Here is a 27,408-nt window from a genome sequence, read left to right as displayed (position 1 = left end):
GAGAGACTGGAACCTAAATCCAGTGCCATAGACCGCTCGCCCTTGCTACCCCATGGATACTTTTGACTCAAAGCTCAGAGTTCTGGATCATATAGTTAAGTTTACAAGAAAAAATTGTGTAGTTATAAATCAATACTTCAAAAGAAGTGTCATGATAAAAGTGTTTAAAATACAAAAATTTAAAAAAGGTACAAAATTAGCAGACAATATTAATTAGAAAGGATTTTTTATTATTGACTTGCTGTTTAGTGGAGAAAAATACTTTGACATCAATGACAGTCGTTTTATCTTGAAAATAATTATGACAGCAGTAGAATTTGAACCCATGCCTCCAAACAGACTGGAGCCTTAATGCAGCATCTTAGACCGCTCAGCCACATTTCTACCTTGACTCCATAGCTCATAGTTTATAATTTTACATATTATTTTTACATTTTGAGAAGACTCTTGAAATTATGATAAACTGTTTTAAAATCTAGGGCAGATGATGAATTTTTTAACCTACCAATATTTTATTTTAGCAGCTTAGTGGCCTTAGACCGCTCGGCCATGGTACCAAATGAACACTCTTAGCTCACAGATCTGGGCCATATAGCTCAGATTACAGTACAAACATTTTTTTTTGTTTTAAATAAATACTTAAAAACAAGTGTCATTCCAAAAGTGTTTAAGTTATGTACAAAATGTTTTGGAAGGTTAAAAAAGTACATAAATTGACATAAAATATTAATGAGAAATGATTTTTTATTATTCATTTGCTGTTTAGTAAAGAAAAACACTTTGACATCAATGACTTATTTTTTCTTAGGAAAAATAATTATGGCGGCAGTAGGTTTTGATCCAAAGCCTCCAAAGAAACTGGAACCTTAATCAAGCGTCTTAGACACTGCTGATTTTTAGCTCATGCATCTGGATCATATCAATCAGCTAATGAGGAGAAAAGTCTTTATTATTATTGTTTTTCTTATTAGTGGAGAAAAACATTTTGTCATCACTGACTGATGTTTTCATAGTAAAATCATTATGGCAGCAGTGGGATTTGAACTCACTCCTCCAGAGAGACTGGAGCCTAAATCCAGAGCCTTAGACCGCTCGGCCATGCTCCCACATGGATCTGTCTGACTGAAAGCTCACAGTTCTGGATCATACAGTTGAGATTACAGGAAAAAAGGTGTTGTTTTAAATCAATACTTGAAAAGAAGTGTCATGTTACAAGTATTTAAAATACAAAAAGTTAAGGAAGCATAAAAAAGGTACAAAATTAGTAGTCAATATTAATGAGTAAGGATTTTTTATTATTGATTTGCTGTTTAGTAGAGTAAAACAGTTTGACATCAATGAATGTCATTTTCTCTTGAATATAATTATTGCAGCAGTGGGATTTGAACCCACGCCTCCAAAGAGACTGGAGCCTTAATCCAGCGCCTTAGACCGCTTGGCCATGCTACCACATATCTATTTTGGCTCGAAAGGTCATAGTTTATTATTTTACATATTATTTTTAAAGTTTGAGAAGACTCTTGAAATTGTGATAAACTGTTTTAAAATCTAGGACAGATGATGAACTTTTCAACCTTCCAATATTTTACTTTAGCAACTTAGTGGCCTTAGACCGCTCGGCCATGGTACCACATGGACACTCTTAGCTCACAGATCTGGGTCATATAGCTCAGGTTACAGTAAAAACATTTTTTAAATCAATATTTAAAAAGAAGTGTAATGCAAAAAGTGTTTAAATTATGTGCAAAATGTTTTGGAAGGTTAAAAAAGTACATAAATTGACATAAAATATCAATGAGAAAGTATATTTTTTTATTCATTTGCTGTTTAGTAGAGAAAAAACACTTTGACATCAATTACTTATTTTTTTTCAGGGAAAATAATTATGGCGGCAGTAGGTTTTGAACCAATTCCTCCAAAGAATCTGGAACCTTATTCCAGCACCTTAGACACTGCTGATCTTTAGCTAATGCATCTGGATCATATTGATCAGATGTTGAGGAGAAAGGACTTTATTATTATTGATTTTCTTATTAGTGGAGAAAAACACATTGCCATCACTGACTGACATTTTCATAGTAAAATCATTATGGAAGCAGTGGGATTCGGACCCACGCCTCCAGAGAGACTGGAACCTAAATCCAGTGCCTTAGACCGCTCGCCCTTGCTACTCCATGGATACTTTTGACTCAAAGCTAAGAGTTCTGGATCATATAGTTAAGATTACAAGAAAAAATTGTGTAGTTATAAATAAATACTTGAAAAGAAGTGTCATGTTAAAAGTATTTAAAATACAAAAATTTAAAAAAGGTACAAAATTAGCAGATAATATTAATTAGAAAGGATTTTTTATTATTGACTTGCTGTTTAGTGGAGAAAAACACTTTGACATCAATGACAGTTGTTTTATCTTGAAAATAATTATGACAGCAGTGGAATTTGAACCCATGCCTCCAAACAGACTGGAGCCTTAATGCAGCATCTTAGACCGCTCAGCCACATTTCTACCTTGACTCCATAGCTCATAGTTTATAATTTTACATATTATTTTTACATTTTGAGAAGACTCTTGAAATTATGATAAACTGTTTTAAAATCTAGGGCAGATGATGAACTTTTTAACCTACCAATATTTTATTTTAGCAGCTTAGTGGCCTTAGACCGCTCGGCCATGGTACCAAATGAACACTCTTAGCTCACAGATCTGGGCCATATAGCTCAGATTACAGTACAAACATTTTTTTTGTTTTAAATAAATACTTAAAAAGAAGTGTCATACCAAAAGTGTTTAAGTTATGTACAAAATGTTTTGGAAGGTTAAAAAAGTACATAAAATTGACATAAAATATTAATGAGAAAGGATTTTTTATTATTCATTTGCTGTTTAGTAAAGAAAAATACTTTGACATCAATGACTTATTTTTTCTTAGGAAAAATAATTATGGCGGCAGTAGGTTTTGATCCAAAGCCTCCAAAGAAACTGGAACCTTAATCAAGCATCTTAGACACTGCTGATTTTTAGCTCATGCATCTGGATCATATCAATCAGCTAATGAGGAGAAAAGTCTTTATTATTATTGTTTTTCTTATTAGTGGAGAAAAACATTTTGTCATCACTGACTGATGTTTTCATAGTAAAATCATTATGGCAGCAGTGGGATTTGAACCCACGCCTCCAGAGAGACTGGAGCCTAAATCCAGAGCCTTAGACCGCTCGGCCATGCTCCCACATGGATCTGTCTGACTGAAAGCTCACAGTTCTGGATCATACAGTTGAGATTACAGGAAAAAAATGTGTTGTTTTAAATCAATACTTGAAAAGAAGTGTCATGTTACAAGTATTTAAAATACAAAAAGTTAAGGAAGCATAAAAAAGGTACAAAATTAGTAGTCAATATTAATGAGCAAGGATTTTTTATTATTGATTTGCTGTTTAGTAGAGTAAAACAGTTTGACATCAATGAATGTCATTTTCTCTTGAAAATAATTATGGCAGCAGTGGGATTTGAACCCACGCCTCCAAAGAGACTGGAGCCTTAATCCAGCGCCTTAGACCGCTTGGCCATGCTACCACATATCTATTTCGGCTCGAAAGGTCATAGTTTATTATTTTACATATTATTTTTAAAGTTTGAGAAGACTCTTGAAATTGTGATAAACTGTTTTAAAATCTAGGACAGATGATGAACTTTTCAACCTTCCAATATTTTACTTTAGCAACTTAGTGGCCTTAGACCGCTCGGCCATGGTACCACATTGACACTCTTAGCTCACAGATCTGGGTCATATAGCTCAGGATACAGTAAAAACATTTTTTAAATCAATATTTAAAAAGAAGTGTAATGCAAAAAGTGTTTAAATTATGTGCAAAATGTTTTGGAAGGTTAAAAAAGTACATAAATTGACATAAAATATCAATGAGAAAGTATATTTTTTTATTCATTTGCTGTTTAGTAGAGAAAAAACACTTTGACATCAATTACTTATTTTTTCTCAGGGAAAATAATTATGGCGGCAGTAGGTTTTGAACCAATTCCTCCAAAGAATCTGGAACCTTATTCCAGCACCTTAGACACTGCTGATCTTTAGCTAATGCATCTGGATCATATTGATCAGATTTTGAGGAGAAAGGACTTTATTATTATTGATTTTCTTATTAGTGGAGAAAAACATATTGCCATCACTGACTGACATTTTCATAGTAAAATCATTATGGAAGCAGTGGGATTCAGACCCATGCCTCCAGAGAGACTGGAACCTAAATCCAGTGCCTAAGACCGCTCGCCCTTGCTACCCCATGGATACTTTTGACTCAAAGCTCAGAGTTCTGGATCATATAGTTAAGATTACAAGAAAAAATTGTGTAGTTATAAATCAATACTTGAAAAGAAGTGTCATGATAAAAGTGTTTAAAATACAAAAATTTAAAAAAGGTACAAAATTAGCAGACAATATTAATTAGAAAGGATTTTTTATTATTGACTTGCTGTTTAGTGGAGAAAAATACTTTGACATCAATGACAGTCGTTTTATCTTGAAAATAATTATGACAGCAGTAGAATTTGAACCCATGCCTCCAAACAGACTGGAGCCTTAATGCAGCATCTTAGACCGCTCAGCCACATTTCTACCTTGACTCCATAGCTCATAGTTTATAATTTTACATATTATTTTTACATTTTGAGAAGACTCTTGAAATTATGATAAACTGTTTTAAAATCTAGGGCAGATGATGAACTTTTTAACCTACCAATATTTTATTTTAGCAGCTTAGTGGCCTTAGACCGCTCGGCCATGGTACCAAATGAACACTCTTAGCTCACAGATCTGGGCCATATAGCTCAGATTACAGTACAAACATTTTTTTTTTGTTTTAAATAAATACTTAAAAAGAAGTGTCATTCCAAAAGTGTTTAAGTTATGTACAAAATGTTTTGGAAGGTTAAAAAAGTACATAAATTGACATAAAATATTAATGAGAAATGATTTTTTATTATTCATTTGCTGTTTAGTAAAGAAAAACACTTTGACATCAATGACTTATTTTTTCTTAGGAAAAATAATTATGGCGGCAGTAGGTTTTGATCCAAAGCCTCCAAAGAAACTGGAACCTTAATCAAGCGTCTTAGACACTGCTGATTTTTAGCTCATGCATCTGGATCATATCAATCAGCTAATGAGGAGAAAAGTCTTTATTATTGTTGTTTTTCTTATTAGTGGAGAAAAACATTTTGTCATCACTGACTGATGTTTTCATAGTAAAATCATTATGGCAGCAGTGGGATTTGAACTCACTCCTCCAGAGAGACTGGAGCCTAAATCCAGAGCCTTAGACCGCTCGGCCATGCTCCCACATGGATCTGTCTGACTGAAAGCTCACAGTTCTGGATCATACAGTTGAGATTACAGGAAAAAATGTGTTGTTTTAAATCAATACTTGAAAAGAAGTGTCATGTTACAAGTATTTAAAATACAAAAAGTTAAGGAAGCATAAAAAAGGTACAAAATTAGTAGTCAATATTAATGAGTAAGGATTTTTTATTATTGATTTGCTGTTTAGTAGAGTAAAACAGTTTGACATCAATGAATGTCATTTTCTCTTGAAAATAATTATGGCAGCAGTGGGATTTGAACCCACGCCTCCAAAGAGACTGGAGCCTTAATCCAGCGCCTTAGACCGCTTGGCCATGCTACCACATATCTATTTTGGCTCGAAAGGTCATAGTTTATTATTTTACATATTATTTTTAAAGTTTGAGAAGACTCTTGAAATTGTGATAAACTGTTTTAAAATCTAGGACAGATGATGAACTTTTCAACCTTCCAATATTTTACTTTAGCAACTTAGTGGCCTTAGACCGCTCGGCCATGGTACCACATGGACACTCTTAGCTCACAGATCTGGGTCATATAGCTCAGGTTACAGTAAAAACATTTTTTAAATCAATATTTAAAAAGAAGTGTAATGCAAAAAGTGTTTAAATTATGTGCAAAATGTTTTGGAAGGTTAAAAAAGTACATAAATTGACATAAAATATCAATGAGAAAGTATATTTTTTTATTCATTTGCTGTTTAGTAGAGAAAAAACACTTTGACATCAATTACTTATTTTTTTTCAGGGAAAATAATTATGGCGGCAGTAGGTTTTGAACCAATTCCTCCAAAGAATCTGGAACCTTATTCCAGCACCTTAGACACTGCTGATCTTTAGCTAATGCATCTGGATCATATTGATCAGATGTTGAGGAGAAAGGACTTTATTATTATTGATTTTCTTATTAGTGGTGAAAAACATTTTGTCATCACTGACTGATGTTTTCATAGTGAAATCATTATGGCAGCAGTGGGATTTGAACCCACGCCTCCAGAGAAACTGGAGCCTAAATCCAGCACCTTAGACCGCTCGGCCATGGTACTACATGGATACTCTTAGCTCACAGATCTGGGTCATATAGCTCAGGTTACAGTAAAAACATTTTTTTAAATCAATATTTAAAAAGAAGTGTAATGCAAAAAGTGTTTAAATTATGTACAAAACGTTTTGGAAGGTTAAAAAAGTACATAAATTGACATAAAATATCAATGAGAAAGGATATTTTTATTATTGATTTGCTGTTTAGTAGAGAAAAAACACTTTGACATCAATTACTTATTTTTTCTCAGGGAAAATAATTATGGCGGCAGTAGGTTTTGAACCAATTCCTCCAAAGAATCTGGAACCTTAATCCAGCATCTTAGACACTGCTGGTTTTTAGCTAATGCATCTGGATCATATTGATCAGATTTTGAGGAGAAAGGACTTTATTATTTTGATTTTCTTATTAGTGGAGAAAAACACATTGCCATCACTGACTGACATTTTCATAGTAAAATCATTATGGAAGCAGTGGGATTCGGACCCACGCCTCCAGAGAGACTGGAACCTAAATCCAGTGCCTTAGACCGCTCGCCCTTGCTACCCCATGGATACTTTTGACTCAAAGCTCAGAGTTCTGGATCATATAGTTAAGATTACAAGAAAAAATTGTGTAGTTATAAATCAATACTTGAAAAGAAGTGTCATGTTAAAAGTGTTTAAAATACAAAAATTTAAAAAAGGTACAAAATTAGCAGACAATATTAATTAGAAAGGATTTTTTATTATTGACTTGCTGTTTAGTGGAGAAAAACACTTTGACATCAATGACAGTCGTTTTATCTTGAAAATAATTATGACAGCAGTGGAATTTGAACCCATGCCTCCAAACAGACTGGAGCCTTAATGCAGCATCTTAGAACGCTCAGCCACATTTCTACCTTGACTCCATAGCTCATAGTTTATAATTTTACATATTGTTTTTACATTTTGAGAAGACTCTTGAAATTATGATAAACTGTTTTAAAATCTAGGGCAGATGATGAACTTTTTAACCTACCAATATTTTATTTTAGCAGCTTAGTTGCCTTAGACCGCTCGGCCATGGTACCAAATGAACACTCTTAGCTCACAGATCTGGGCCATATAGCTCAGTTTACAGTACAAACATTTTTTTTTGTTTTAAATAAATACTTAAAAAGAAGTGTCATACCAATAGTGTTTAAGTTATGTACAAAATGTTTTGGAAGGTTAAAAAAGTACATAAAATTGACATAAAATATTAATGAGAAAGGATTTTTTATTATTCATTTGCTGTTTAGTAAAGAAAAACACTTTGACATCAATGACTTATTTTTTCTTAGGAAAAATAATTATGGCGGCAGTAGGTTTTGATCCAAAGCCTCCAAAGAAACTGGAACCTTAATCAAGCATCTTAGACACTGCTGATTTTTAGCTCATGCATCTGGATCATATCAATCAGCTAATGAGGAGAAAAGTCTTTATTATTATTGTTTTTCTTATTAGTGGAGAAAAACATTTTGTCATCACTGACTGATGTTTTCATAGTAAAATCATTATGGCAGCAGTGGGATTTGAACCCACGCCTCCAGAGAGACTGGAGCCTAAATCCAGAGCCTTAGACCGCTCGGCCATGCTCCCACATGGATCTGTCTGACTGAAAGCTCACAGTTCTGGATCATACAGTTGAGATTACAGGAAAAAAATGTGTTGTTTTAAATCAATACTTGAAAAGATGTGTCATGTTACAAGTATTTAAAATACAAAAAGTTAAGGAAGCATAAAAAAGGTACAAAATTAGTAGTCAATATTAATGAGTAAGGATTTTTTATTATTGATTTGCTGTTTAGTAGAGTAAAACAGTTTGACATCAATGAATGTCATTTTCTCTTGAAAATAATTATGGCAGCAGTGGGATTTGAACCCACGCCTCCAAAGAGACTGGAGCCTTAATCCAGCGCCTTAGACCGCTTGGCCATGCTACCACATATCTATTTCGGCTCGAAAGGTCATAGTTTATTATTTTACATATTATTTTTAAAGTTTGAGAAGACTCTTGAAATTGTGATAAACTGTTTTAAAATCTAGGACAGATGATGAACTTTTCAACCTTCCAATATTTTACTTTAGCAACTTAGTGGCCTTAGACCGCTCGGCCATGGTACCACATTGACACTCTTAGCTCACAGATCTGGGTCATATAGCTCAGGATACAGTAAAAACATTTTTTAAATCAATATTTAAAAAGAAGTGTAATGCAAAAAGTGTTTAAATTATGTGCAAAATGTTTTGGAAGGTTAAAAAAGTACATAAATTGACATAAAATATCAATGAGAAAGTATATTTTTTTATTCATTTGCTGTTTAGTAGAGAAAAAACACTTTGACATCAATTACTTATTTTTTCTCAGGGAAAATAATTATGGCTGCAGTAGGTTTTGAACCAATTCCTCCAAAGAATCTGGAACCTTATTCCAGCACCTTAGACACTGCTGATCTTTAGCTAATGCATCTGGATCATATTGATCAGATGTTGAGGAGAAAGGACTTTATTATTATTGATTTTCTTATTAGTGGAGAAAAACACATTGCCATCACTGACTGACATTTTCATAGTAAAATCATTATGGAAGCAGTGGGATTCGGACCCACGCCTCCAGAGAGACTGGAACCTAAATCCAGTGCCTTAGACCGCTCGCCCTTGCTACTCCATGGATACTTTTGACTCAAAGCTAAGAGTTCTGGATCATATAGTTAAGATTACAAGAAAAAATTGTGTAGTTATAAATAAATACTTGAAAAGAAGTGTCATGTTAAAGGTATTTAAAATACAAAAATTTAAAAAAGGTACAAAATTAGCAGACAATATTAATTAGAAAGGATTTTTTATTATTGACTTGCTGTTTAGTGGAGAAAAACACTTTGACATCAATGACAGTCGTTTTATCTTAAAAATAATTATGACAGCAGTGGAATTTGAACCCATGCCTCCAAACAGACTGGAGCCTTAATGCAGCATCTTAGACCGCTCAGCCACATTTCTACCTTGACTCCATAGCTCATAGTTTATAATTTTACATATTATTTTTACATTTTGAGAAGACTCTTGAAATTATGATAAACTGTTTTAAAATCTAGGGCAGATGATGAACTTTTTAACCTACCAATATTTTATTTTAGCAGCTTAGTTGCCTTAGACCGCTCGGCCATGGTACCAAATGAACACTCTTAGCTCACAGATCTGGGCCATATAGCTCAGATTACAGTACAAACATTTTTTTTTTGTTTTAAATAAATACTTAAAAAGAAGTGTCATACCAAAAGTGTTTAAGTTATGTACAAAATGTTTTGGAAGGTTAAAAAAGTACATAAATTGACATAAAATATTAATGAGAAAGGATTTTTTTATTATTCATTTGCTGTTTAGTAAAGAAAAACACTTTGACATCAATGACTTATTTTTTCTTAGGAAAAATAATTATGGCGGCAGTAGGTTTTGATCCAAAGCCTCCAAAGAAACTGAAACCTTAATATAGCGCCTTAGACACTGCTGACTTTTAGCTCATGCATCTGGATCATATCAATCAGCTATTGATGAGAAAAGTCTTTATTATTATTATTGTTTTTCTTATTAGTGGTGAAAAACATTTTGTCATCACTGACTGATGTTTTCATAGTAAAATCATTATGGCAGCAGCGGGATTTGAACCCACGCCTCCAGAGAGACTGGAGCCTAAATCCAGCGCCTTAGACCGCTCGGCCATGCTACCACATGGACCTGTCTGACTGAAAGCTCACAGTTCTGGATCATACAGTTGAGATTACAGGAAAAAAATGTGTTGTTTTAAATCTATACTTGAAAAGAAGTGTCATGTTACAAGTATTTAAAATACAAAAAGTTAAGGAAGCATTAAAAAGGTACAAAATTAGTAGTCAATATTAATGAGTAAGGATTTTTTATTATTGATTTGCTGTTTAGTAGAGTAAAACAGTTTGACATCAATGAATGTCATTTTCTCTTGAATATAATTATTGCAGCAGTGGGATTTGAACCCACGCCTCCAAAGAGACTGGAGCCTTAATCCAGCGCCTTAGACCGCTCGGCCATGCTACCACATATCTATTTTGGCTCGAAAGGTCATAGTTTATTATTTTACATATTATTTTTAAAGTTTGAGAAGACTCTTGAAATTGTGATAAACTGTTTTAAAATCTAGGACAGATGATGAACTTTTCAACCTTCCAATATTTTACTTTAGCAACTTAGTGGCCTTAGACCGCTCGGCCATGGTACCACATGGACACTCTTAGCTCACAGATCTGGGTCATATAGCTCAGGTTACAGTAAAAACATTTTTTTAAATCAATATTTAAAAAGAAGTGTAATGCAAAAAGTGTTTAAATTATGTACAAAACGTTTTGGAAGGTTAAAAAAGTACATTAATTGACATAAAATATCAATGAGAAAGGATATTTTTATTATTGATTTGCTGTTTAGTAGAGAAAAAACACTTTGACATCAATTACTTATTTTTTCTCAGGGAAAATAATTATGGCGGCAGTAGGTTTTGAACAAATTCCTCCAAAGAATCTGGAACCTTAATCCAGCATCTTAGACACTGCTGGTTTTTAGCTAATGCATCTGGATCATATTGATCAGATTTTGAGGAGAAAGGACTTTATTATTATTGATTTTCTTATTAGTGGAGAAAAACACATTGCCATCACTGACTGACATTTTCATAGTAAAATCATTATGGAAGCAGTGGGATTCGGACCCACGCCTCCAGAGAGACTGGAACCTAAATCCAGTGCCTTAGACCGCTCTCCCTTGCTACCCCATGGATACTTTTGACTCAAAGCTCAGAGTTCTGGATCATATAGTTAAGATTACAAGAAAAAATTGTGTAGTTATAAATCAATACTTGAAAAGAAGTGTCATGTTAAAAGTGTTTAAAATACAAAAATTTAAAAAAGGTACAAAATTAGCAGACAATATTAATTAGAAAGGATTTTTTATTATTGACTTGCTGTTTAGTGGAGAAAAACACTTTGACATCAATGACAGTCGTTTTACCTTGAAAATAATTATGACAGCAGTGGAATTTGAACACATGCCTCCAAACAGACTGGAGCCTTAATGCAGCATCTTAGACCGCTCAGCCACATTTCTACCTTGACTCTATAGCTCATAGTTTATAATTTTACATATTGTTTTTACATTTTGAGAAGACTCTTGAAATTATGATAAACTGTTTTAAAATCTAGGGCAGATGATGAACTTTTTAACCTACCAATATTTTATTTTAGCAGCTTAGTGGCCTTAGACCGCTCGGCCATGGTACCAAATAAACACTCTTAGCTCACAGATCTGGGCCATATAGCTCAGTTTACAGTACAAACATTTTTTTTTGTTTTAAATAAATACTTAAAAAGAAGTGTCATACCAAAAGTGTTTAAGTTATGTACAAAATGTTTTGGAAGGTTAAAAAAGTACATAAAATTGACATAAAATATTAATGAGAAAGGATTTTTTATTATTCATTTGCTGTTTAGTAAAGAAAAACACTTTGACATCAATGACTTATTTTTTCTTAGGAAAAATAATTATGGCGGCAGTAGGTTTTGATCCAAAGCCTCCAAAGAAACTGGAACCTTAATCAAGCGTCTTAGACACTGCTGATTTTTAGCTCATGCATCTGGATCATATCAATCAGCTAATGAGGAGAAAAGTCTTTATTATTATTGTTTTTCTTATTAGTGGAGAAAAACATTTTGTCATCACTGACTGATGTTTTCATAGTAAAATCATTATGGCAGCAGTGGGATTTGAACTCACTCCTCCAGAGAGACTGGAGCCTAAATCCAGAGCCTTAGACCGCTCGGCCATGCTCCCACATGGATCTGTCTGACTGAAAGCTCACAGTTCTGGATCATACAGTTGAGATTACAGGAAAAAAATGTGTTGTTTTAAATCAATACTTGAAAAGAAGTGTCATGTTACAAGTATTTAAAATACAAAAAGTTAAGGAAGCATAAAAAAGGTACAAAATTAGTAGTCAATATTAATGAGTAAGGATTTTTTATTATTGATTTGCTGTTTAGTAGAGTAAAACAGTTTGACATCAATGAATGTCATTTTCTCTTGAAAATAATTATGGCAGCAGTGGGATTTGAACCCACGCCTCCAAAGAGACTGGAGCCTTAATCCAGCGCCTTAGACAGCTTGGCCATGCTACCACAAATCTATTTTGGCTCCAAAGGTCATAGTTTATTATTTTACATATTATTTTTAAAGTTTGAGAAGACTCTTGAAATTGTGATAAACTGTTTTAAAATCTAGGACAGATGATGAACTTTTCAACCTTCCAATATTTTACTTTAGCAACTTAGTGGCCTTAGACCGCTCGGCCATGGTACCACATGGACACTCTTAGCTCACAGATCTGGGTCATATAGCTCAGGTTACAGTAAAAACCTTTTTTAAATCAATATTTAAAAAGAAGTGTAATGCAAAAAGTGTTTAAATTATGTGCAAAATGTTTTGGAAGGTTAAAAAAGTACATAAATTGACATAAAATATCAATGAGAAAGTATATTTTTTTATTCATTTGCTGTTTAGTAGAGAAAAAACACTTTGACATCAATTACTTATTTTTTCTCAGGGAAAATAATTATGGCGGCAGTAGGTTTTGAACCAATTCCTCCAAAGAATCTGGAACCTTATTCCAGCACCTTAGACACTGCTGATCTTTAGCTAATGCATCTGGATCATATTGATCAGATGTTGAGGAGAAAGGACTTTATTATTATTGATTTTCTTATTAGTGGAGAAAAAAACATTGCCATCACTGACTGACATTTTCATAGTAAAATCATTATGGAAGCAGTGGGATTCGGACCCACGCCTCCAGAGAGACTGGAACCTAAATCCAGTGCCTTAGACCGCTCGCCCTTGCTACTCCATGGATACTTTTGACTCAAAGCTAAGAGTTCTGGATCATATAGTTAAGATTACAAGAAAAAATTGTGTAGTTATAAATAAATACTTGAAAAGAAGTGTCATGTTAAAAGTATTTAAAATACAAAAATTTAAAAAAGGTACAAAATTAGCAGACAATATTAATTAGAAAGGATTTTTTATTATTGACTTGCTGTTTAGTGGAGAAAAACACTTTGACATCAATGACAGTCGTTTTATCTTGAAAATAATTATGACAGCAGTGGAATTTGAACCCATGCCTCCAAACAGACTGGAGCCTTAATGCAGCATCTTAGACCGCTCAGCCACATTTCTACCTTGACTCCATAGCTCATAGTTTATAATTTTACATATTATTTTTACATTTTGAGAAGACTCTTGAAATTATGATAAACTGTTTTAAAATCTAGGGCAGATGATTAACTTTTTAACCTACCAATATTTTATTTTAGCAGCTTAGTGGCCTTAGACCGCTCGGCCATGGTACCAAATGAACACTCTTAGCTCACAGATCTGGGCCATATAGCTCAGATTACAGTACAAACATTTTTTTTTTGTTTTAAATAAATACTTAAAAAGAAGTGTCATACCAAAAGTGTTTAAGTTATGTACAAAATGTTTTGGAAGGTTAAAAAAGTACATAAATTGACATAAAATATTAATGAGAAAGGATTTTTTTATTATTCATTTGCTGTTTAGTAAAGAAAAACACTTTGACATCAATGACTTATTTTTTCTTAGGAAAAATAATTATGGCGGCAGTAGGTTTTGATCCAAAGCCTCCAAAGAAACTGAAACCTTAATCCAGCGCCTTAGACACTGCTGATTTTTAGCTCATGCATCTGGATCATATCAATCTGCTATTGATGAGAAAAGTCTTTATTATTATTGTTTTTCTTATTAGTGGTGAAAAACATTTTGTCATCACTGACTGATGTTTTCATAGTAAAATCATTATGGCAGCAGTGGGATTTGAACCCACGCCTCCAGAGAGACTGGAGCCTAAATACAGCGCCTTAGACCGCTCGGCCATGCTACCACAAATCTATTTTGGCTCCAAAGGTCATAGTTTATTATTTTACATATTATTTTTAAAGTTTGAGAAGACTCTTGAAATTGTGATAAACTGTTTTAAAATCTAGGACAGATGAACTTTTCAACCTTCCAATATTTTACTTTAGCAACTTAGTGGCCTTAGACCGCTCGGCCATGGTACCACATGGACACTCTTAGCTCACAGATCTGGGTCATATAGCTCAGGTTACAGTAAAAACATTTTTTTAAATCAATATTTAAAAAGAAGTGTAATGCAAAAAGTGTTTAAATTATGTACAAAACGTTTTGGAAGGTTAAAAAAGTACATAAATTGACATAAAATATCAATGAGAAAGGATATTTTTATTATTGATTTGCTGTTTAGTAGAGAAAAAACACTTTGACATCAATTACTTATTTTTTCTCAGGGAAAATAATTATGGCGGCAGTAGGTTTTGAACAAATTCCTCCAAAGAATCTGGAACCTTAATCCAGCATCTTAGACACTGCTGGTTTTTAGCTAATGCATCTGGATCATATTGATCAGATTTTGAGGAGAAAGGACTTTATTATTATTGATTTTCTTATTAGTGGAGAAAAACACATTGCCATCACTGACTGACATTTTCATAGTAAAATCATTATGGAAGCAGTGGGATTCGGACCCACGCCTCCAGAGAGACTGGAACCTAAATCCAGTGCCTTAGACCGCTCTCCCTTGCTACCCCATGGATACTTTTGACTCAAAGCTCAGAGTTCTGGATCATATAGTTAAGATTACAAGAAAAAATTGTGTAGTTATAAATCAATACTTGAAAAGAAGTGTCATGTTAAAAGTGTTTAAAATACAAAAATTTAAAAAAGGTACAAAATTAGCAGACAATATTAATTAGAAAGGATTTTTTATTATTGACTTGCTGTTTAGTGGAGAAAAACACTTTGACATCAATGACAGTCGTTTTACCTTGAAAATAATTATGACAGCAGTGGAATTTGAACACATGCCTCCAAACAGACTGGAGCCTTAATGCAGCATCTTAGACCGCTCAGCCACATTTCTACCTTGACTCTATAGCTCATAGTTTATAATTTTACATATTGTTTTTACATTTTGAGAAGACTCTTGAAATTATGATAAACTGTTTTAAAATCTAGGGCAGATGATGAACTTTTTAACCTACCAATATTTTATTTTAGCAGCTTAGTGGCCTTAGACCGCTCGGCCATGGTACCAAATAAACACTCTTAGCTCACAGATCTGGGCCATATAGCTCAGTTTACAGTACAAACATTTTTTTTTGTTTTAAATAAATACTTAAAAAGAGGTGTCATACCAATAGTGTTTAAGTTATGTACAAAATGTTTTGGAAGGTTAAAAAAGTACATAAAATTGACATAAAATATTAATGAGAAAGGATTTTTTATTATTCATTTGCTGTTTAGTAAAGAAAAACACTTTGACATCAATGACTTATTTTTTCTTAGGAAAAATAATTATGGCGGCAGTAGGTTTTGATCCAAAGCCTCCAAAGAAACTGGAACCTTAATCAAGCGTCTTAGACACTGCTGATTTTTAGCTCATGCATCTGGATCATATCAATCAGCTAATGAGGAGAAAAGTCTTTATTATTATTGTTTTTCTTATTAGTGGAGAAAAACATTTTGTCATCACTGACTGATGTTTTCATAGTAAAATCATTATGGCAGCAGTGGGATTTGAACTCACTCCTCCAGAGAGACTGGAGCCTAAATCCAGAGCCTTAGACCGCTCGGCCATGCTCCCACATGGATCTGTCTGACTGAAAGCTCACAGTTCTGGATCATACAGTTGAGATTACAGGAAAAAAATGTGTTGTTTTAAATCAATACTTGAAAAGAAGTGTCATGTTACAAGTATTTAAAATACAAAAAGTTAAGGAAGCATAAAAAAGGTACAAAATTAGTAGTCAATATTAATGAGTAAGGATTTTTTATTATTGATTTGCTGTTTAGTAGAGTAAAACAGTTTGACATCAATGAATGTCATTTTCTCTTGAAAATAATTATGGCAGCAGTGGGATTTGAACCCACGCCTCCAAAGAGACTGGAGCCTTAATCCAGCGCCTTAGACAGCTTGGCCATGCTACCACAAATCTATTTTGGCTCCAAAGGTCATAGTTTATTATTTTACATATTATTTTTAAAGTTTGAGAAGACTCTTGAAATTGTGATAAACTGTTTTAAAATCTAGGACAGATGATGAACTTTTCAACCTTCCAATATTTTACTTTAGCAACTTAGTGGCCTTAGACCGCTCGGCCATGGTACCACATGGACACTCTTAGCTCACAGATCTGGGTCATATAGCTCAGGTTACAGTAAAAACCTTTTTTAAATCAATATTTAAAAAGAAGTGTAATGCAAAAAGTGTTTAAATTATGTGCAAAATGTTTTGGAAGGTTAAAAAAGTACATAAATTGACATAAAATATCAATGAGAAAGTATATTTTTTTATTCATTTGCTGTTTAGTAGAGAAAAAACACTTTGACATCAATTACTTATTTTTTCTCAGGGAAAATAATTATGGCGGCAGTAGGTTTTGAACCAATTCCTCCAAAGAATCTGGAACCTTATTCCAGCACCTTAGACACTGCTGATCTTTAGCTAATGCATCTGGATCATATTGATCAGATGTTGAGGAGAAAGGACTTTATTATTATTGATTTTCTTATTAGTGGAGAAAAAAACATTGCCATCACTGACTGACATTTTCATAGTAAAATCATTATGGAAGCAGTGGGATTCGGACCCACGCCTCCAGAGAGACTGGAACCTAAATCCAGTGCCTTAGACCGCTCGCCCTTGCTACTCCATGGATACTTTTGACTCAAAGCTAAGAGTTCTGGATCATATAGTTAAGATTACAAGAAAAAATTGTGTAGTTATAAATAAATACTTGAAAAGAAGTGTCATGTTAAAAGTATTTAAAATACAAAAATTTAAAAAAGGTACAAAATTAGCAGACAATATTAATTAGAAAGGATTTTTTATTATTGACTTGCTGTTTAGTGGAGAAAAACACTTTGACATCAATGACAGTCGTTTTATCTTGAAAATAATTATGACAGCAGTGGAATTTGAACCCATGCCTCCAAACAGACTGGAGCCTTAATGCAGCATCTTAGACCGCTCAGCCACATTTCTACCTTGACTCCATAGCTCATAGTTTATAATTTTACATATTATTTTTACATTTTGAGAAGACTCTTGAAATTATGATAAACTGTTTTAAAATCTAGGGCAGATGATTAACTTTTTAACCTACCAATATTTTATTTTAGCAGCTTAGTGGCCTTAGACCGCTCGGCCATGGTACCAAATGAACACTCTTAGCTCACAGATCTGGGCCATATAGCTCAGATTACAGTACAAACATTTTTTTTTTGTTTTAAATAAATACTTAAAAAGAAGTGTCATACCAAAAGTGTTTAAGTTATGTACAAAATGTTTTGGAAGGTTAAAAAAGTACATAAATTGACATAAAATATTAATGAGAAAGGATTTTTTTATTATTCATTTGCTGTTTAGTAAAGAAAAACACTTTGACATCAATGACTTATTTTTTCTTAGGAAAAATAATTATGGCGGCAGTAGGTTTTGATCCAAAGCCTCCAAAGAAACTGAAACCTTAATCCAGCGCCTTAGACACTGCTGATTTTTAGCTCATGCATCTGGATCATATCAATCTGCTATTGATGAGAAAAGTCTTTATTATTATTGTTTTTCTTATTAGTGGTGAAAAACATTTTGTCATCACTGACTGATGTTTTCATAGTAAAATCATTATGGCAGCAGTGGGATTTGAACCCACGCCTCCAGAGAGACTGGAGCCTAAATACAGCGCCTTAGACCGCTCAGCCATGCTACCACAAATCTATTTTGGCTCCAAAGGTCATAGTTTATTATTTTACATATTATTTTTAAAGTTTGAGAAGACTCTTGAAATTGTGATAAACTGTTTTAAAATCTAGGACAGATGAACTTTTCAACCTTCCAATATTTTACTTTAGCAACTTAGTGGCCTTAGACCGCTCGGCCATGGTACCACATGGACACTCTTAGCTCACAGATCTGGGTCATATAGCTCAGGTTACAGTAAAAACCTTTTTTAAATCAATATTTAAAAAGAAGTGTAATGCAAAAAGTGTTTAAATTATGTGCAAAATGTTTTGGAAGGTTAAAAAAGTACATAAATTGACATAAAATATCAATGAGAAAGTATATTTTTTTATTCATTTGCTGTTTAGTAGAGAAAAAACACTTTGACATCAATTACTTATTTTTTCTCAGGGAAAATAATTATGGCGGCAGTAGGTTTTGAACCAATTCCTCCAAAGAATCTGGAACCTTATTCCAGCACCTTAGACACTGCTGATCTTTAGCTAATGCATCTGGATCATATTGATCAGATGTTGAGGAGAAAGGACTTTATTATTATTGATTTTCTTATTAGTGGAGAAAAAAACATTGCCATCACTGACTGACATTTTCATAGTAAAATCATTATGGAAGCAGTGGGATTCGGACCCACGCCTCCAGAGAGACTGGAACCTAAATCCAGTGCCTTAGACCGCTCGCCCTTGCTACTCCATGGATACTTTTGACTCAAAGCTAAGAGTTCTGGATCATATAGTTAAGATTACAAGAAAAAATTGTGTAGTTATAAATAAGTACTTGAAAAGAAGTGTCATGTTAAAAGTATTTAAAATACAAAAATTTAAAAAAGGTACAAAATTAGCAGACAATATTAATTAGAAAGGATTTTTTATTATTGACTTGCTGTTTAGTGGAGAAAAACACTTTGACATCAATGACAGTCGTTTTATCTTGAAAATAATTATGACAGCAGTGGAATTTGAACCCATGCCTCCAAACAGACTGGAGCCTTAATGCAGCATCTTAGACCGCTCAGCCACATTTCTACCTTGACTCCATAGCTCATAGCTTATAATTTTACATATTATTTTTACATTTTGAGAAGACTCTTGAAATTATGATAAACTGTTTTAAAATCTAGGGCAGATGATTAACTTTTTAACCTACCAATATTTTATTTTAGCAGCTTAGTTGCCTTAGACCGCTCGGCCATGGTACCAAATGAACACTCTTAGCTCACAGATCTGGGCCATATAGCTCAGATTACAGTACAAACATTTTTTTTTTGTTTTAAATAAATACTTAAAAAGAAGTGTCATACCAAAAGTGTTTAAGTTATGTACAAAATGTTTTGGAAGGTTAAAAAAGTACATAAATTGACATAAAATATTAATGAGAAAGGATTTTTTTATTATTCATTTGCTGTTTAGTAAAGAAAAACACTTTGACATCAATGACTTATTTTTTCTTAGGAAAAATAATTATGGCGGCAGTAGGTTTTGATCCAAAGCCTCCAAAGAAACTGAAACCTTAATCCAGCGCCTTAGACACTGCTGATTTTTAGCTCATGCATCTGGATCATATCAATCTGCTATTGATGAGAAAAGTCTTTATTATTATTGTTTTTCTTATTAGTGGTGAAAAACATTTTGTCATCACTGACTGATGTTTTCATAGTAAAATCATTATGGCAGTAGTGGGATTTGAACCCACGCCTCCAGAGAGACTGGAGCCTAAATACAGCGCCTTAGACCGCTCGGCCATGCTACCACATGGACCTGTCTGACTGAATGCTCACAGTTCTGGATCATACAGTTGAGATTACAGGGAAAAAATGTGTTGTTTTAAATCAATACTTGAAAAGAAGTGTCATGTTACAAGTATTTAAAATACAAAAAGTTAAGGAAGCATAAAAAAGGTACAAAATTAGTAGTCAATATTAATGAGTAAGGATTTTTTATTATTGATTTGCTGTTTAGTAGAGTAAAACAGTTTGACATCAATGAATGTCATTTTCTCTTGAATATAATTATGGCAGCAGTGGGATTTGAACCCACGCCTCCAAAGAGACTGGAGCCTTAATTCAGCGCCTTAGACCGCTCGGCCATGCTACCACATATCTATTTTGACTTGAAAGGTCATAGTTTATTATTTTACATATTATTTTTAAAGTTTGAGAAGACTCTTGAAATTGTGATAAACTGTTTTAAAATCTAGGACAGATGATGAACTTTTCAACCTTCCAATATTTTACTTTAGCAACTTAGTGGCCTTAGACCGCTCGGCCATGGTACCACATGGACACTCTTAGCTCACAGATCTGGGTCATATAGCTCAGGTTACAGTAATAACATTCTTTTAAATCAATATTTAAAAAGAAGTATAATGCAAAAAGTGTTTAAATTATGTACAAAACATTTTGGAAGGTTAAAAAAGTACATAAATTGACATAAAATATCAATGAGAAAGGATATTTTTATTATTGATTTGCTGTTTAGTAGAGAAAAAACACTTTGACATCAATTACTTATTTTTTCTCAGGGAAAATAATTATGGCGGCAGTAGGTTTTGAACAAATTCCTCCAAAGAATCTGGAACCTTAATCCAGCATCTTAGACACTGCTGGTTTTTAGCTAATGCATCTGGATCATATTGATCAGATTTTGAGGAGAAAGGACTTTATTATTATTGATTTTCTTATTAGTGGAGAAAAACACATTGCCATCACTGACTGACATTTTCATAGTAAAATCATTATGGAAGCAGTGGGATTCGGACCCACGCCTCCAGAGAGACTGGAACCTAAATCCAGTGCCTTAGACCGCTCGCCCTTGCTACCCCATGGATACTTTTGACTCAAAGCTCAGAGTTCTGGATCATATAGTTAAGATTACAAGAAAAAATTGTGTAGTTATAAATCAATACTTGAAAAGAAGTGTCATGTTAAAAGTGTTTAAAATACAAAAATTTAAAAAAGGTACAAAATTAGCAGACAATATTAATTAGAAAGGATTTTTTATTATTGACTTGCTGTTTAGTGGAGAAAAACACTTTGACATCAATGACAGTCGTTTTATCTTGAAAATAATTATGACAGCAGTGGAATTTGAACCCATGCCTCCAAACAGACTGGAGCCTTAATGCAGCATCGTAGACCGCTCAGCCACATTTCTACCTTGACTCCATAGCTCATAGTTTATAATTTTACATATTATTTTTACATTTTGAGAAGACTCTTGAAATTATGATAAACTGTTTTAAAATCTAGGGCAGATGATGAACTTTTTAACCTACCAATATTTTATTTTAGCAACTTAGTGGCCTTAGACCGCTCGGCCATGGTACCAAATGAACACTCTTAGCTCACAGATCTGGGCCATATAGCTCAGTTTACAGTACAAACATTTTTTTTTTTTTTAAATAAATACTTAAAAAGAAGTGTCATACCAATACTGTTTAAGTTATGTACAAAATGTTTTGGAAGGTTAAAAAAGTACATAAAATTGACATAAAATATTAATGAGAAAGGATTTTTTTATTATTCATTTGCTGTTTAGTAAAGAAAAACACTTTGACATCAATGACTTATTTTTTCTTAGGAAAAATAATTATGGCGGCAGTAGGTTTTGATCCAAAGTCTCCAAAGAAACTGAAACCTTAATCCAGCGCCTTAGACACTGCTGATTTTTAGCTCATGCATCTGGATCATATCAATCAGCTATTGATGAGAAAAGTCTTTATTATTATTTTTTATCTTATTAGTGGAGAAAAACATTTAGTCATCACTGACTGATGTTTTCATAGTAAAATCATGATGGCAGCAGTGGGATTTGAACCCACGCCTCCAGAGAGACTGGAGCCTAAATCAAGCGCCTTAGACCGCTCGGCCATGCTACCACATGGACCTGTCTGACTGAAAGCTCACAGTTCTGGATCATACAGTTGAGATTACAGGAAAAAAATGTGTTGTTTTAAATCAATACTTGAAAAGAAGTGTCATGTTTCAAGTATTTAAAATACAAAAAGTTAAGGAAGCATAAAAAAGGTACAAAATTAGTAGTCAATATTAATGAGTAAGGATTTTTTATTATTGATTTGCTGTTTAGTAGAGTAAAACAGTTTGACATCAATGAATGTCATTTTCTCTTGAATATAATTATGGCAGCAGTGGGATTTGAACCCTCGCCTCCAAAGAGACTGGAGCCTTAATCCAGCGCCTTAGACCGCTCGGCCATGCTACCACATATCTATTTTTGCTCGAAAGGTCATAGTTTATTATTTTACATATTATTTTTAAAGTTTGAGAAGACTCTTGAAATTGTGATAAACTGTTTTAAAATCTAGGACAGATGATGAACTTTTCAACCTTCCAATATTTTACTTTAGCAACTTAGTGGTCTTAGACCGCTCGGCCATGGTACCACATGGACACTCTTAGCTCACAGATCTGGGTCATATAGCTCAGGTTACAGTAAAAACATTTTTTAAATCAATATTTAAAAAGAAGTGTAATGCAAAAAGTGTTTAAATTATGTACAAAACGTTTTGGAAGGTTAAAAAAGTACATAAATTGACATAAAATATCAATGAGAAAGGATATTTTTATTATTGATTTGCTGTTTAGTAGAGAAAAACACTTTGACATCAATTACTTATTTTTTCTCAGGGAAAATAATTATGGCGGCAGTAGGTTTTGAACCAATTCCTCCAAAGAATCTGGAACCTTAATCCAGCATTTTAGACACTGTTGATTTTTAGCTAATGCATCTGGATCATATTGATCAGATGTTGAGGAGAAAGGACTTTATTATTATTGATTTTCTTATTAGTGGAGAAAAACACATTGCCATCACTGACTGACATTTTCATAGTAAAATCATTATGGAAGCAGTGGGATTCGGACCCACGCCCACAAGAGAGACTGGAACCTAAATCCAGTGCCTTAGACCGCTCGCCCTTGCTACCCCATGGATACTTTTGACTCAAAGCTCAGAGTTCTGGATCATATAGTTAAGATTACAAGAAAAAATTGTGTAGTTATAAATCAATACTTGAAAAGAAGTGTCATGTTAAAAGTGTTTAAAATACAAAAATTTAAAAAAGGTACAAAATTAGCAGACAATATTAATTAGAAAGGATTTTTTATTATTGACTTTCTGTTTAGTGGAGAAAAACACTTTGACATCAATGACAGTCGTTTTATCTTGAAAATAATTATGACAGCAGTGGAATTTGAACCCATGCCTCCAAACAGACTGGAGCCTTAATGCAGCATCTTAGACCGCTCAGCTACATTTCTACCTTGACTCCATAGCTCATAGCTTATAATTTTACATATTATTTTTACATTTTGAGAAGACTCTTGAAATTATGATAAACTGTTTTAAAATCTAGGGCAGATGATGAACTTTTTAACCTACCAATATTTTATTTTAGCAGCTTAGTGGCCTTAGACCGCTCGGCCATGGTACCAAATGAACACTCTTAGTTCACAGATCTGGGCCATATAGCTCAGATTACAGTACAAACATTTTTTTTGTTTTAAATAAATACTTAAAAAGAAGTGTCATACCAAAAGTGTTTAAGTTATGTACAAAATGTTTTGGAAGGTTAAAAAAGTACATCAATTGACATAAAATATTAATGAGAAAGGATTTTTTTATTATTCATTTGCTGTTTAGTAAAGAAAAACACTTTGACATCAATGACTTATGTTTTCTTAGGAAAAATAAATATGGCGGCAGTAGGTTTTGATTCAAAGCCTCCAAAGAAACTGGAACCTTAATCCAGCGCCTTAGACACTGCTGATTTTTAGCTCATGCATCTGGATCATATCAATCAGCTATTGAGGAGAAAAGTCTTTATTATTATTGTTTTTCTTATTAGTGGAGAAAAACATTTTGTCATCACTGACTGATGTTTTCATAGTAAAATCATTATGGCAGCAGTGGGATTTGAACCCACGCCTCCAGAGAGACTGGAGCCTAAATCCAGCGCCTTAGACCGCTCGGCCATGCTACCACATGGACCTGTCTGACTGAAAGCTCACAGTTCTGGATCATACAGTTGAGATTACAGGAAAAAAAATGTGTTGTTTTAAATCAATACTTGAAAAGAAGTGTCATGTTACAAGTATTTAAAATACAAAATTTTAAGGAAGCATAAAAAAGGTACAAAATTAGTAGACAATATTAATGAGTAAGGATTTTTTATTATTGATTTGCTGTTTAGTAGAGTAAAACAGTTTGACATCAATAAATGTCATTTTCTCTTGAAAATAATTATGGCAGCAGTGGGATTTGAACCCACGCCTCCAAAGAGACTGGAGCTTTAATCCAGCGCCTTAGACTGCTCAGCAATGCTACCACAAATCTATTTTGGCTCCAAAGGTCACAGTTTATTATTTTACATATTATTTTTAAAGTTTGAGAAGACTCTTGAAATTGTGATAAACTGTTTTAAAATCTAGGACAGATGATGAACTTTTCAACCTTCCAATATTTTACTTTAGCAACTTAGTGGCCTTAGACCGCTCGGCCATGGTACCACATGGACACTCTTAGCTCACAGATCTGGGTCATATAGCTCAGGTTACAGTAAAAACATTTTTTTAAATCAATATTTAAAAAGAAATGTAATGCAAAAAGTGTTTAAATTATGTACAAAACGTTTTGGAAGGTTAAAAAAGTACATAAATTGACATAAAATATCAATGAGAAAGGATATTTTTATTATTCATTTGCTGTTTAGTAGAGAAAAAATACTTTGACATCAATTACTTATTTTTTCTCAGGGAAAATAATTATGGCGGCAGTAGGTTTTGAACCAATTCCTCCAAAGAATCTGGAACCTTAATCCAGCACCTTAGACACTGCTGATTTTTAGCTAATGCATCATATTGATCAGATGTTGAGGAGAAAGGACTTTATTATTATTGATTTTCTTATTAGTGGAGAAAAACACATTGCCATCACTGACTGACATTTTCATAGTAAAATCATTATGGAAGCAGTGGGATTAGGACACATGCCTCCAGAGAGACTGGAACCTAAATCCAGTGCCTTAGATCGCTCGCCCTTGCTACCCCATGGATACTTTTGACTCAAAGCTCAGAGTTCTGGATCATATAGTTAAGATTACAAGAAAAATTTGTGTAGTTATAAATCAATACTTGAAAAGAAGTGTCATGTTAAAAGTGTTTAAAATACAAAAATTTAAAAAAGGTACAAAATTAGCAGACAATATTAATTAGAAAGGATTTTTTATTATTGACTTGCTGTTTAGTGGAGAAAAACACTTTGACATCAATGACAGTCGTTTTATCTTGAAAATAATTATGACAGCAGTGGAATTTGAACCCATGCCTCCATACAGACTAGAGCCTTAATGCAGCATCTTAGACCGCTCAGCCACATTTCTACCTTGACTCCATAGCTCATAGTTTATAATTTTACATATTATTTTTACATTTTGAGAAGACTTGAAATTATGATAAACTGTTTTAAAATCTAGGGCATATGATGAACTTTTTAACCTACCAATATTTTATTTTAGCAGCTTAGTGGCCTTAGACCGCTCGGCCATGGTACCAAATGAACACTCTTAGCTCACAGATCTGGGCCATATAGCTCAGATTACAGTACAAACATTTTTTTTGTTTTAAATAAATACTTAAAAAGAAGTGTCATACCAAAAGTGTTTTAGTTATGTACAAAATGTTTTGGAAGGTTAAAAAAAGTACATAAATTGACATAAAATATTAATGAGAAAGGATTTTTTTATTATTCATTTGCTGTTTAGTAAAGAAAAACACTTTGACATCAATGACTTATTTTTTCTTAGGAAAAATAATTATGGCGGCAGTAGGTTTTGATCCAAAGCCTCCAAAGAAAGTGGAACCTTAATCCTGCACCTTAGACACTGCTGATTTTTAGCTCATGCATCTGGATCATATCAATCAGCTATTGAGGAGAAAAGTCTTTATTATTATTGTTTTTCTTATTAGTGGAGAAAAACATTTTGTCATCACTGACTGATGTTTTCATAGTAAAATCATTATGGCAGCAGTGGGATTTGAACCCACGCCTCCAGAGAGACTGGAGCCTAAATCCAGCGCCTTAGACCGCTCGGCCATGCTACCACATGGGCCTGTCTGATTGAAAGCTCACAGTTCTGGATCATACAGTTGAGATTACAGGAAAAAAATGTGTTGTTTTAAATCAATACTTGAAAAGAAGTGTCATGTTAAAAGTATTTAAAATACAAAAAGTTAAGGAAGCATAAAAAAGGTACAAAATTAGTAGTCAATATTAATGAGTAAGGATTTTTTATTATTGATTTGCTGTTTAGAAGAGTAAAACAGTTTGACATCAATAAATGTCATTTTCTCTTGAAAATAATTATGGCAGCAGTGGGATTTGAACCCACGCCTCCAAAGGTACAAAATTAGTAGACAATATTAATGAGTAAGGATTTTTTAATATTGATTTGCTGTTTAGTAGAGTAAAACAGTTTGACATCAATAAATGTCATTTTCTCTTGAAAATAATTATGGCAGCAGTGGGATTTGAACCTTAGCGCCTTAGACCGCTCAGCCATGCTACCACATATCTATTTTGGCTCCAAAGGTCATAGTTTATTATTTTACATATTATTTTTAAAGTTTGAGAAGACTCTTGAAATTGTGATAAACTGTTTTAAAATCTAGGACAGATGATGAACTTTTCAACCTTCCAATATTTTACTTTAGCAACTTAGTGGCCTTAGACTGCTCGGTCATGGTACCACATGGACACTCTTAGCTCACAGATCTGGGTCATATAGCTCAGGTTACAGTAAAAACATTTTTTTAAATCAATATTTAAAAAGAAGTGTAATGCAAAAAGTGTTTAAATTATGTACAAAACGTTTTGGAACGTTAAAAAAGTACATAAATTGACATAAAATATCAATGAGAAAGGATATTTTTATTATTCATTTGCTGTTTAGTAGAGAAAAAACACTTTGACATCAATTACTTATTTTTTCTCAGGGAAAATAATTATGGCGGCAGTAGGTTTTGAACCAATTCCTCCAAAGAATCTGGAACCTTAATCCAGC

General features: G+C 33.2%; 24 non-coding genes across 24 annotated transcripts; all 24 read right to left on the bottom strand.

The window, feature by feature from the left end:
- Positions 1–1,024: 1,024 nt before the first annotated feature.
- Positions 1,025–1,106, bottom strand: TRNAL-UAG (transfer RNA leucine (anticodon UAG)). The gene has a single exon. It is a non-coding gene; the product is annotated as a tRNA-Leu (tRNA).
- A 261-nt stretch (positions 1,107–1,367) lies between these two features.
- TRNAL-AAG (transfer RNA leucine (anticodon AAG)) lies at positions 1,368–1,449 on the bottom strand. Its single transcript has one exon. It is a non-coding gene; the product is annotated as a tRNA-Leu (tRNA).
- A 1,697-nt stretch (positions 1,450–3,146) lies between these two features.
- Positions 3,147–3,228, bottom strand: TRNAL-UAG (transfer RNA leucine (anticodon UAG)). The gene has a single exon. It is a non-coding gene; the product is annotated as a tRNA-Leu (tRNA).
- A 262-nt stretch (positions 3,229–3,490) lies between these two features.
- Positions 3,491–3,572, bottom strand: TRNAL-AAG (transfer RNA leucine (anticodon AAG)). Its single transcript has one exon. It is a non-coding gene; the product is annotated as a tRNA-Leu (tRNA).
- Positions 3,573–5,270: 1,698 nt separating this feature from the next.
- On the bottom strand, positions 5,271–5,352 carry TRNAL-UAG (transfer RNA leucine (anticodon UAG)). Its single transcript has one exon. It is a non-coding gene; the product is annotated as a tRNA-Leu (tRNA).
- A 261-nt stretch (positions 5,353–5,613) lies between these two features.
- On the bottom strand, positions 5,614–5,695 carry TRNAL-AAG (transfer RNA leucine (anticodon AAG)). Its single transcript has one exon. It is a non-coding gene; the product is annotated as a tRNA-Leu (tRNA).
- A 641-nt stretch (positions 5,696–6,336) lies between these two features.
- Positions 6,337–6,418, bottom strand: TRNAL-UAG (transfer RNA leucine (anticodon UAG)). Its single transcript has one exon. It is a non-coding gene; the product is annotated as a tRNA-Leu (tRNA).
- A 1,518-nt stretch (positions 6,419–7,936) lies between these two features.
- On the bottom strand, positions 7,937–8,018 carry TRNAL-UAG (transfer RNA leucine (anticodon UAG)). The gene has a single exon. It is a non-coding gene; the product is annotated as a tRNA-Leu (tRNA).
- Positions 8,019–8,280: 262 nt separating this feature from the next.
- TRNAL-AAG (transfer RNA leucine (anticodon AAG)) lies at positions 8,281–8,362 on the bottom strand. The gene has a single exon. It is a non-coding gene; the product is annotated as a tRNA-Leu (tRNA).
- A 1,702-nt stretch (positions 8,363–10,064) lies between these two features.
- On the bottom strand, positions 10,065–10,146 carry TRNAL-UAG (transfer RNA leucine (anticodon UAG)). Its single transcript has one exon. It is a non-coding gene; the product is annotated as a tRNA-Leu (tRNA).
- Positions 10,147–10,408: 262 nt separating this feature from the next.
- On the bottom strand, positions 10,409–10,490 carry TRNAL-AAG (transfer RNA leucine (anticodon AAG)). The gene has a single exon. It is a non-coding gene; the product is annotated as a tRNA-Leu (tRNA).
- A 1,700-nt stretch (positions 10,491–12,190) lies between these two features.
- TRNAL-UAG (transfer RNA leucine (anticodon UAG)) lies at positions 12,191–12,272 on the bottom strand. Its single transcript has one exon. It is a non-coding gene; the product is annotated as a tRNA-Leu (tRNA).
- Positions 12,273–12,534: 262 nt separating this feature from the next.
- On the bottom strand, positions 12,535–12,616 carry TRNAL-AAG (transfer RNA leucine (anticodon AAG)). The gene has a single exon. It is a non-coding gene; the product is annotated as a tRNA-Leu (tRNA).
- Positions 12,617–14,315: 1,699 nt separating this feature from the next.
- Positions 14,316–14,397, bottom strand: TRNAL-UAG (transfer RNA leucine (anticodon UAG)). The gene has a single exon. It is a non-coding gene; the product is annotated as a tRNA-Leu (tRNA).
- A 1,697-nt stretch (positions 14,398–16,094) lies between these two features.
- On the bottom strand, positions 16,095–16,176 carry TRNAL-UAG (transfer RNA leucine (anticodon UAG)). Its single transcript has one exon. It is a non-coding gene; the product is annotated as a tRNA-Leu (tRNA).
- A 262-nt stretch (positions 16,177–16,438) lies between these two features.
- Positions 16,439–16,520, bottom strand: TRNAL-AAG (transfer RNA leucine (anticodon AAG)). Its single transcript has one exon. It is a non-coding gene; the product is annotated as a tRNA-Leu (tRNA).
- Positions 16,521–18,219: 1,699 nt separating this feature from the next.
- Positions 18,220–18,301, bottom strand: TRNAL-UAG (transfer RNA leucine (anticodon UAG)). The gene has a single exon. It is a non-coding gene; the product is annotated as a tRNA-Leu (tRNA).
- Positions 18,302–19,997: 1,696 nt separating this feature from the next.
- Positions 19,998–20,079, bottom strand: TRNAL-UAG (transfer RNA leucine (anticodon UAG)). The gene has a single exon. It is a non-coding gene; the product is annotated as a tRNA-Leu (tRNA).
- Positions 20,080–20,341: 262 nt separating this feature from the next.
- On the bottom strand, positions 20,342–20,423 carry TRNAL-AAG (transfer RNA leucine (anticodon AAG)). The gene has a single exon. It is a non-coding gene; the product is annotated as a tRNA-Leu (tRNA).
- A 1,701-nt stretch (positions 20,424–22,124) lies between these two features.
- TRNAL-UAG (transfer RNA leucine (anticodon UAG)) lies at positions 22,125–22,206 on the bottom strand. The gene has a single exon. It is a non-coding gene; the product is annotated as a tRNA-Leu (tRNA).
- A 262-nt stretch (positions 22,207–22,468) lies between these two features.
- On the bottom strand, positions 22,469–22,550 carry TRNAL-AAG (transfer RNA leucine (anticodon AAG)). Its single transcript has one exon. It is a non-coding gene; the product is annotated as a tRNA-Leu (tRNA).
- Positions 22,551–24,248: 1,698 nt separating this feature from the next.
- Positions 24,249–24,330, bottom strand: TRNAL-UAG (transfer RNA leucine (anticodon UAG)). Its single transcript has one exon. It is a non-coding gene; the product is annotated as a tRNA-Leu (tRNA).
- A 263-nt stretch (positions 24,331–24,593) lies between these two features.
- On the bottom strand, positions 24,594–24,675 carry TRNAF-AAA (transfer RNA phenylalanine (anticodon AAA)). Its single transcript has one exon. It is a non-coding gene; the product is annotated as a tRNA-Phe (tRNA).
- Positions 24,676–26,367: 1,692 nt separating this feature from the next.
- On the bottom strand, positions 26,368–26,449 carry TRNAL-UAG (transfer RNA leucine (anticodon UAG)). The gene has a single exon. It is a non-coding gene; the product is annotated as a tRNA-Leu (tRNA).
- Positions 26,450–27,408: the final 959 nt, after the last annotated feature.

The sequence above is a fragment of the Pseudophryne corroboree genome, chromosome 3 (genome assembly GCF_028390025.1).
Source record: "Pseudophryne corroboree isolate aPseCor3 chromosome 3, aPseCor3.hap2, whole genome shotgun sequence".
Taxonomy (NCBI): Eukaryota; Metazoa; Chordata; class Amphibia; order Anura; family Myobatrachidae; genus Pseudophryne; species Pseudophryne corroboree.
Note: the sequence above shows the minus strand (reverse complement) of the source record. Positions and strands in the feature narration are given on the sequence as shown.